The sequence below is a fragment of the Balaenoptera acutorostrata genome, chromosome 13 (assembly GCF_949987535.1).
Source record: "Balaenoptera acutorostrata chromosome 13, mBalAcu1.1, whole genome shotgun sequence".
Taxonomy (NCBI): domain Eukaryota; kingdom Metazoa; phylum Chordata; class Mammalia; order Artiodactyla; family Balaenopteridae; genus Balaenoptera; species Balaenoptera acutorostrata.
In genome coordinates this window covers 23,292,027-23,299,958 of record NC_080076.1, presented here as the reverse complement: position 1 = coordinate 23,299,958, position 7,932 = coordinate 23,292,027, and the positions used below count along the sequence as shown (strand labels likewise).

At 45.2% G+C, this 7,932-nt stretch overlaps 1 pseudogene; it reads left to right on the top strand.

The window, feature by feature from the left end:
* Positions 1–890: 890 nt before the first annotated feature.
* Positions 891–7,517, top strand: LOC103019935 (protein NipSnap homolog 3A-like; annotated as a pseudogene).
* The last annotated feature ends 415 nt before the right edge of the window (positions 7,518–7,932 follow it).

The window sequence follows — 7,932 nt, the reverse complement described above, 5'->3', positions numbered from 1 at the left end:
TATTTTTGAACTGTAGTTAACTGTAGGTAACTGAAACCGCAGAAAGCGAAATCGCAGATAAGGGGGGACTACCGTACCTAGTCCCACACTAGAGAATTTTATTTAATTGGTCTGGGGTGGGGCCCTAGCACTGACATTTTTAACATCTTCTCTGGAAATTCCAATGTGCACTCAGGATGAGCCCCATGGGATGAGTCACCCCCGAGGTCCCTTCCCGCTCTGACAGGTTGAGTCTCCACAGTGTTCCTGCCTGAGAGAGAGACAGAGCATCTGACACATTTGAAGTCAAAGCTCCAAAGGGCCTTTAGAGGAGGAGAGTCTGAAAACCCCTATTTCCCAGATTAAAATATGCAATATTTCTCCTCTTAGGGAGACATGTGACTGACCAGACCACAGAGAGGTTGGGCTGGAGAATAGCCCAAATGTTTGTTTCAGCCATTTCAGTGACATTTTGCAGGGCGGCTCAAAGATTTGTCCATGGTGTTTGCCTGTGTCCTAGACACGGGCCAAAATCTGTCGTTGTGTTTACTGTGCACCTTGCCTTATCCCAGTTGTCAATATCTAGATTCAGAGAGAGACCCAGACCTTGGCTTACTGATGGATACTCTCACTTCTGTGTCTTATTTCTACCTTCGTCTGTGCCCAGCCTATAAAAAGGGCTCCCATTCTATGAATAGCAGGATTGGTTCTAGTTTTTGAGCCTGGCTCAACCATAAAATAGCCGTGTGACCTTGAAGAAGCACCTTTTTCTCCTTGGGCCTCCATCTTCTCATTTTTTAAATGTGTAGCTCCAAAGTGTCTTACAGGTGAAATGACCTATGGTAATGAAATTTGATGAAACCTTGCTTATCCAACCAGAATGTTAAGCTGAGCTGCTTTTCCGAAGCAAAATGGACTCCGAGGTGTCGCCAGCTCATTGTGCCCGTTGGTAGCGGAGGTGGATTTGGAGAGGCCATCTTTCCAATTTGGTCAACCTCAAAAGAACCGTCTGCCTTTTCCACCGGCCCAGCCAACAACAAACCCAGCTTTGAAGCACTTAGCGCTAGGGCTGCTAGGTGGCGCTGTTTCCCCAGATTTCCAGGGAGTCTACGCTTTAGCAGAGGGCTGTTGGAGAATTAACAATTAATGTCCACTGTATCAGCCTGAGCCCGCAGAAAATATGTTACACTCCAGAAACTGCAGAGAGCTGAGATTGCTCAGAGACGTGCTGCTGCCAACCTGGTTCTCTGCTGGCCGAGAATGTAATCATACACAGCCTGTCCCGTCCACAAATTGGTCCCACAAACAAGGGACATTAATAACAAGGGTAAATAAGGAATATTATAATAAATGATTTGTATGCTTGTTTTCTTAGCCTTATTACATTTTATTTTGGAACTTTCCCCTGCATATAATAGCTAGAAAACAATTGCCACTGGGAGAGTTCACTTTCCAACAGCTTAAAAAAGAAAACCACCAAATGAGATACGTGGGTTTTTCCCCTGAATCCATATGGATGCTTATAGGGTATCCCAAATGGGGGCGCGAGGGCTGTGATGGCAGGCAGAAAAGATTTCTTGTATTTTCCTGACTTTTCCTTTTCTATAAAAAGGCCCTCTGAGGCAAGGACTTAAGCACTGCTGCTATCACTTCTTCATCAAAGGCAAAGATGTTCTTCGTCACACAAGGAGCTAGGGAAGGCAGGAAGAGGGAAGGGCAAAGAAGTTGTTTGGCCCATTTTTGGCTCCGTTTCATGCATTTTTTTCCTTTAATGTTTATAAACTTCATTATTTCCATTGATGCCTTTCCACTGAAAGGCGAACCCCACCTGAATAGCAGAATTTGGGGGCAGGAGGATGTCAAAGGTTCTGCTTCCCTGCCTGTCCCCCATGACATGTTTTTCTTGTAGAAATGGCCATGCTGAGGGGCAGTGAGAGGCGCAGTGGCTGGGTGGGTTAGGAGAACCACAGGGCAGTTCTCTTTTGCAGGCCAGGGACATGCCTTGAAATATAAAATATCTGCACCTCCAGAGTGGACCCCTACACCCCGCCTCCCTCACTGGCTCCCGACCTCTCCCTCGCCCAGAAACAGCAATTTGTCAAAATTAAGACCTCGGCTGCCTCACCCTCCCTCTGCCACGCCCTTTGTAGCTCACATTTGTAGGCTGGGGAGACAGAAAGAATGAAACCCATGCATTTTCTTCATGCTTCCCTTCTAGTTTAATTCTACCTTTCATGAATTCATAGTGTGCATTGTTTAGGTTTAGAAAAATGTTCCCAGTGCCAGCTCTTCTGGTGTGCGTGCAAAAAAAAAAAAAAAAAAAATCAGTTTCAATCAACAGCATCAGCAACTCAGACTCCGGGCTGGTGGAGGGGATCCTTGGGGCGGGGGAGTGGCGGGGCTTGCATCACTGAGAAGCAGAGCATCTCCCCTCCTGGCAGGGAAAAGCGAGGCCCCTTGACCCCAGGCGCCAATTACTATTTTAACCATCCTTCCGCACAGCCCCAGAGGCAGCTGGAAAGGAAACCGTGCGCTGGGACTTCCCACAGCGTCTTGCTGGCTCCCTAAGGCTGCCAGGCATTTGCCCATCTGGTGAGGCCTCCAGAGCAGGGGGCCTAATTAGGCATCATCTGGCCACCTGAGAAGGTTCGGTGGGCCTTCGCCGGCTCCCCTCCTCCACGCAGGACTCCGTTCTCCCAGCTGCAGGTCTCTGGAGCTTGCTTGGTAGAGCAGCTGCCCTGGCTAATGATTGGATAGCAGGGTTCCCAGGTGGCTGCCTCCGACTGGAGGGGATGGGCAGAGAGAGGGCCGAGGAACACAAAGGGACAGGGAGGGGGACAATATGAGGGGTGGTCAGAGAGGGGTCGGAGGGAGAAGAAACAGAGAGCATTAGATGAGCATCGCAGTTCAAATCTCTTGAGCTGGAAGACGAGCTGACCTGACTTGCAGCAAGAGAGCTGGTCCATAGGGGGGCCCATCCTTGAGAGAAGCCCCTGTCCCCCTATTCTCCATCCCACCTCCCACCACACCATGATATTCTCTCTTCCTGCCCTCTACTGCCCTCAGCACCAGGCTCTAACCAACAGTTTTTCACTAGGAGAACATGGCCTTACAGCCCTACTTTTGGGGACAGGCTGTGGGAAGAGGATATTGTTAAACTCAAAATTATTCTTTGCTCGTGTTGGACTTTTAGGCATGCAGGTGTGTCTGCGTTTTAAGATATTTTGCACCCTGCACTCCCTAAACCATGGCAGGAGGCCGGAGAGTTGGGCAGTTGCTGACATGCAAGCCAGGCTCTGCTGATCACTTCTTAGGCAATTTCCCTTTGTTTTCTGGGCAATCACACCCTTAGAGTAAGATGTATGACAAATGTCAAAATGACAAAAATATTGGGACAAGTTTAGGGGAAGCAGATGGAAAGTGAAATGATCCACGAAGGGTTGTGTTGGCAAAAGGGGCAACCTCCCGGTCACCGATGGCCTGCTGTCAGTTTGAACCCGTGCTCGCTGGAAAGCTGGGCTGAGCCACCAAAACTCTCAATTCTACGGATTTCTCTCTTATAATGTAGGATCGTTTGAAGCAATAAGATTGTGTGAGTGAGGGGAGCATCCCTGGACTAGGTCAAAATGAAGTTTAATTTCTGGTACTGTTATATCTGGGGTTTTGACCATGGGTTACTCATTGTGTTTCCTCTCTCCTCCAGTGTTCCCATTGGAAAATGTAAGAGAACACTTCTCTTAGTGTGCTAGAAGTTACCATTTTCTGAGCGTATTAGAGGTTAGAATGTTACGTTTCTACATTTGGTTTAGCAGGGCTCAAAGGGGAATGGCTTTCCCCTCACCTACCCCCCAAACTGCCACAATGGGATTGAAGGGTGTTTTGCTCCAGGAAAGGGAAACTGGTGTATGGAGAAGGGCTGTTTGGAGACTCGTGTGCCCCGAAGAGTAGAAGGGTGGGCTGTACAGGATATGCACACGTTATTGACAGCTGTAGCAAGAATTGGAAAGGTGGTGGGATTTTCAAGCTGGCAGGAAGATAATCTCATAAAGGTTTTGAAGACTTGTCTGGTTCCCTCATAACTGTCTGCCCATCCTTGTGAATCCAGGGCTGATATGGGAAGCCTCAGCCTCAGGGATTTGGATCCATCAAAGGAGATTCACAAGGGTGAGCAAGTCTTTCCAGAACACTCGAATCCTTTGATTCCATTAGTTGTGGGCTGTAGTCACCTTTGGCTCCTCCAGAGGACCTCTGGGCATAAATCACAGGGACACAGAGTGAACCCAGTAGAAGCAGAGAGGGGAGCAAATGAAGGGAATCTTCCTACTAATGGGTGTCCGCTTTCAGCTGGGTGTACAATGGTGGGAAGTTGAATTTTTCAGTCTTAGAGTAAGAGTGATTGTTTTAAAGTACCCTGGAGCCTAGATAAATCTTAGAGGATAATTGATACTGTTTTCTGCAGGTCACCAAGCACCCCAGCTTTGTCCTCGAGCTCCAATAGAAAATGACTAAATCTTTAATTAAAGCCTACAGATTCTGTAGGAGGATTTTTGGGCCTCAAGAGTTGATCTGGCCCAGCATGTCACTCTGGTGGGCACCTCTCCAGTGTCTCAGAGGGATGAAAACCAATCCTCTGCTTGACTAACCCCCAGTAAAAGTTGCCCAGTGCATTCCATTGGGGGCAGTTCAAGGGCTTAGAGGACAGTTCCTTATTTTGAGCTGAAACCTGCTTCCTTGAAAATTCTGCTCACTAATCCTAGTTCTGCCCTCCAGAACTACAGGGGATAAATATAATCCCTTTTTCAGATGAAAGCTCTTCAGATAGTTGAAGCTGGTGGTCACATTCCCTAAGTCTTCCTTTGAACAAGACATGCCTTCCAAGTACCACATGGTATCAACCTCCCTCACCAAACATCCTAATGTGGACATCATCTGGGTTTTCAGCATTTGCATCAGTCAGACTCCAGAAAGGAAGATAGAAATACTCTCAACATTTCCAGTAGAGGGAAATTAACATAGGAGCTTTTTACATAGCTACAGAAGGACAAAGAGGGCAAAAAAATAAATGTGAGATAACCCAGACATTCGTAATTACAGGAAGCAGCTACCATTCCTAGAGGTGGAGAATGAATGAGAGGATGTGTCCCAGAGACCAGAATCACAGAGGAGGGCCACCCAGGGGGGCCATGGCGAAGGTCCCATGGCTGTGCTGGAACCTCTGAAAGGGTGCCGTCTTACTGATGCTGGGACTGCCAAGGCTGTTTTAGCACTCTTATTGTGCTTGCAGCCAACTAAACCCCTCATTTACATAAAGCAGGTGAGGCCAAACCTGTATTTTTGAAAATGAGTGTTTGACTGAAGTTCAGGTCTTTGATGGTCTATTTTTTTCTTTCTTTTCCTGCACACTGCCCCTTTCTTCTGATAACTGTGCCCTTCCTTTTCCCTTGGGGAAATTGCTCTCCTCCATCCACGTGACCCCAATAGTCCAGATCACAGGACAGGGGGCAATGAGACAAGATTTGAAACTTGCGCAGAGACACAGAGGGACAGATGACCAGTGGAACTGAGGCGATTGATGGTACTTCCTACAGAAGCTGTGTCTGGGTTCTCTACTGAGCTCCCTGGAGCTACTCTGACCGTGAGCCTTCCCAAGACCTGGTTGTTTGACTTTTCTGCTACTGAAAGCCCTCCCCAGTAGCCTTCCTATAAAGTCCTTTCTGGCTCTGTCAGCCAGGGTCTATTTCTATTACTTACAAAGAACCTGGAATGATATGCCATCTTTACCTGTATTCCCAAAGGCAAGAAGATGACATCTGACTTGGTGGAGATCTGGCAAATATTGACTCTAACACCAGCCTCCATCTTTCTGTCCTCAAATATATTAGAAGCACATGAATTATTGCCAACCTGGAAAGTAAATGTCTCACGGGGTATTGAAGAGGTAGATCCTTAGTGCTATAGAGTTCCAAAATCTGTGATGCAGAGAAATGTACGGAAATCAGATCTGGAAAAGGATTTTGATATGACTGATTTGGTCATATCAAAATGGGTGCATCAAAATATAAACACATCTTTTTTCATCCCCTAGCAACGTGAATAATGAATGTCACAAAGCCTCATCTCACCCCTGAATCTGACCTTATTGCCCCTCTAAAATTCACTCAGAAGTGGGATGAAGATCAGGAAGTGAGTGTGTATGTAATTATGTTAATTGGCACTTGAGAAAAATTCTTTAAAATTAAATTGTTTCACTGGGCTGTCAAAATATCTTCAAAACAGATTGCATCAAAATATGTAGCTGATTTCTGTATATCTATATGAGTCATTAAAAATGTGCCAAATATATGGTTTATGCAAGAAAAGCATACCCCAGCCCCCCTTACCACACAGTATGTTTCTTCAGACAGAATTGAGTTCATCAACAGCATATACATTCAGTCATTCAGCTAGTTAGGAAACTTCCTTACTTAACCGGCATTCAGTCCAGGTTTATCTATATTGTCCATAAGGATAGCTTGACAATGATGTCTTGAAATCTTGACCCAGGAAAGTGTTGACTTACCTTCATAGCCTCTCAACACAGAAACAAGATTCCTTTGGTAAAGCTTGCCTTATAAGAATGACATTGGCACACGTAATTATGATTAATTATGATCTTTTAAGTATTAAAAGATACTTACTCTTTTAAAAATTGGTCCGGCCTTGATTTCCATTAGGGAAGCTGTAAAAGGAGGAGTTCCGGAGGACCACTGACCGGTTACCCTTCTCAGCACCCAAAGCCCTGCCACGCTTGTCCTCCAAGGTGGCCTGACTAGGGCTCTGGCCACGTGGTCACCTGCCCCTCAGATCCGTTCATCTTTTGCTATGGGGGCCCCCCAACAATATGATGGAACGTTCTATGAATTTCATAGTTATTGCCTTAAACCCTCAAAGATAAATGAGTTTCTGGAAAATATTAGGAAAACCATTCATCTTTAGACAGCTCACTCTGATTTGGTTGGATTCTGGAGTGCAGAATTTAGAGGCATAATGGATAAACTGTTTCATGTTTGGAAGTATGATAGTTTTGCTCCTTGAGCTGAAGTTCAGAAAGGCTCGGCCAAGAATAAGGAATGCCAAGAACAATTCTTATTCCAGATTTGGCTCTCATTGACAAGCAAGAGTTTGAGATTATTTATGGGGTACCATAGTGCAAAATAGAAAAAAAAAAACCAAAGGAGTCTATGAGCCAGTTATTTTCCAGATGAAGTCTGCTGGGCCAGCTCTGTAGGGTGATGAGTTTAAAACAGTGGTGGATGCCCATGTTGATTTAGGCTACACAGAATTGGAGTTCTCCACCCAGAATACAGAGCACCCAGCAGAGTTTATGTTCTTTGGTGGAATGAGAGTGCAGATATTCATGCAGCTGGGGAACATCAGTCTCATGAAGATCTCACACTTGTGGTCACTGGGAAAATGTCAACTACCAAGTGTCACAGCAAAGTATGCTTCTGATTCCTATGTCATTTTTACTGTTGAAATCTTTTTCTGCTGAAATATGAAGCGTTTCATTAACTGCTCTAAGATGTGTCTGCTAATGGGCTTAGATTCTCCCAAGAGAGTCTCACTTTTATTTGAAGGAGGTGGTAAATTAATTAGCTATGTCCCTTGAACTTCTGAAAACCACCTCTGTACTTTGTCACTACCACTTCAGGAGATACTTCTGTTCATTTCCCCCACGGCATTTCAATATCTGTTATACATTAGAAATAGTTGCCACTACTTCATGATCTTGGTTTTGCATATGTTTCAAAATAACTCTCCTGTATTTTGACAACCTTTTGCTTTATAACATTTTTTATATTCAAATGATACATTTCCATACCTGTGACAATATTTTAACATTATTTGTACACGATGTCTATCTTTTCAGTATGTCTGGTTTTTTCTGAGATTTTTTAACAATTTTTTTTGTCC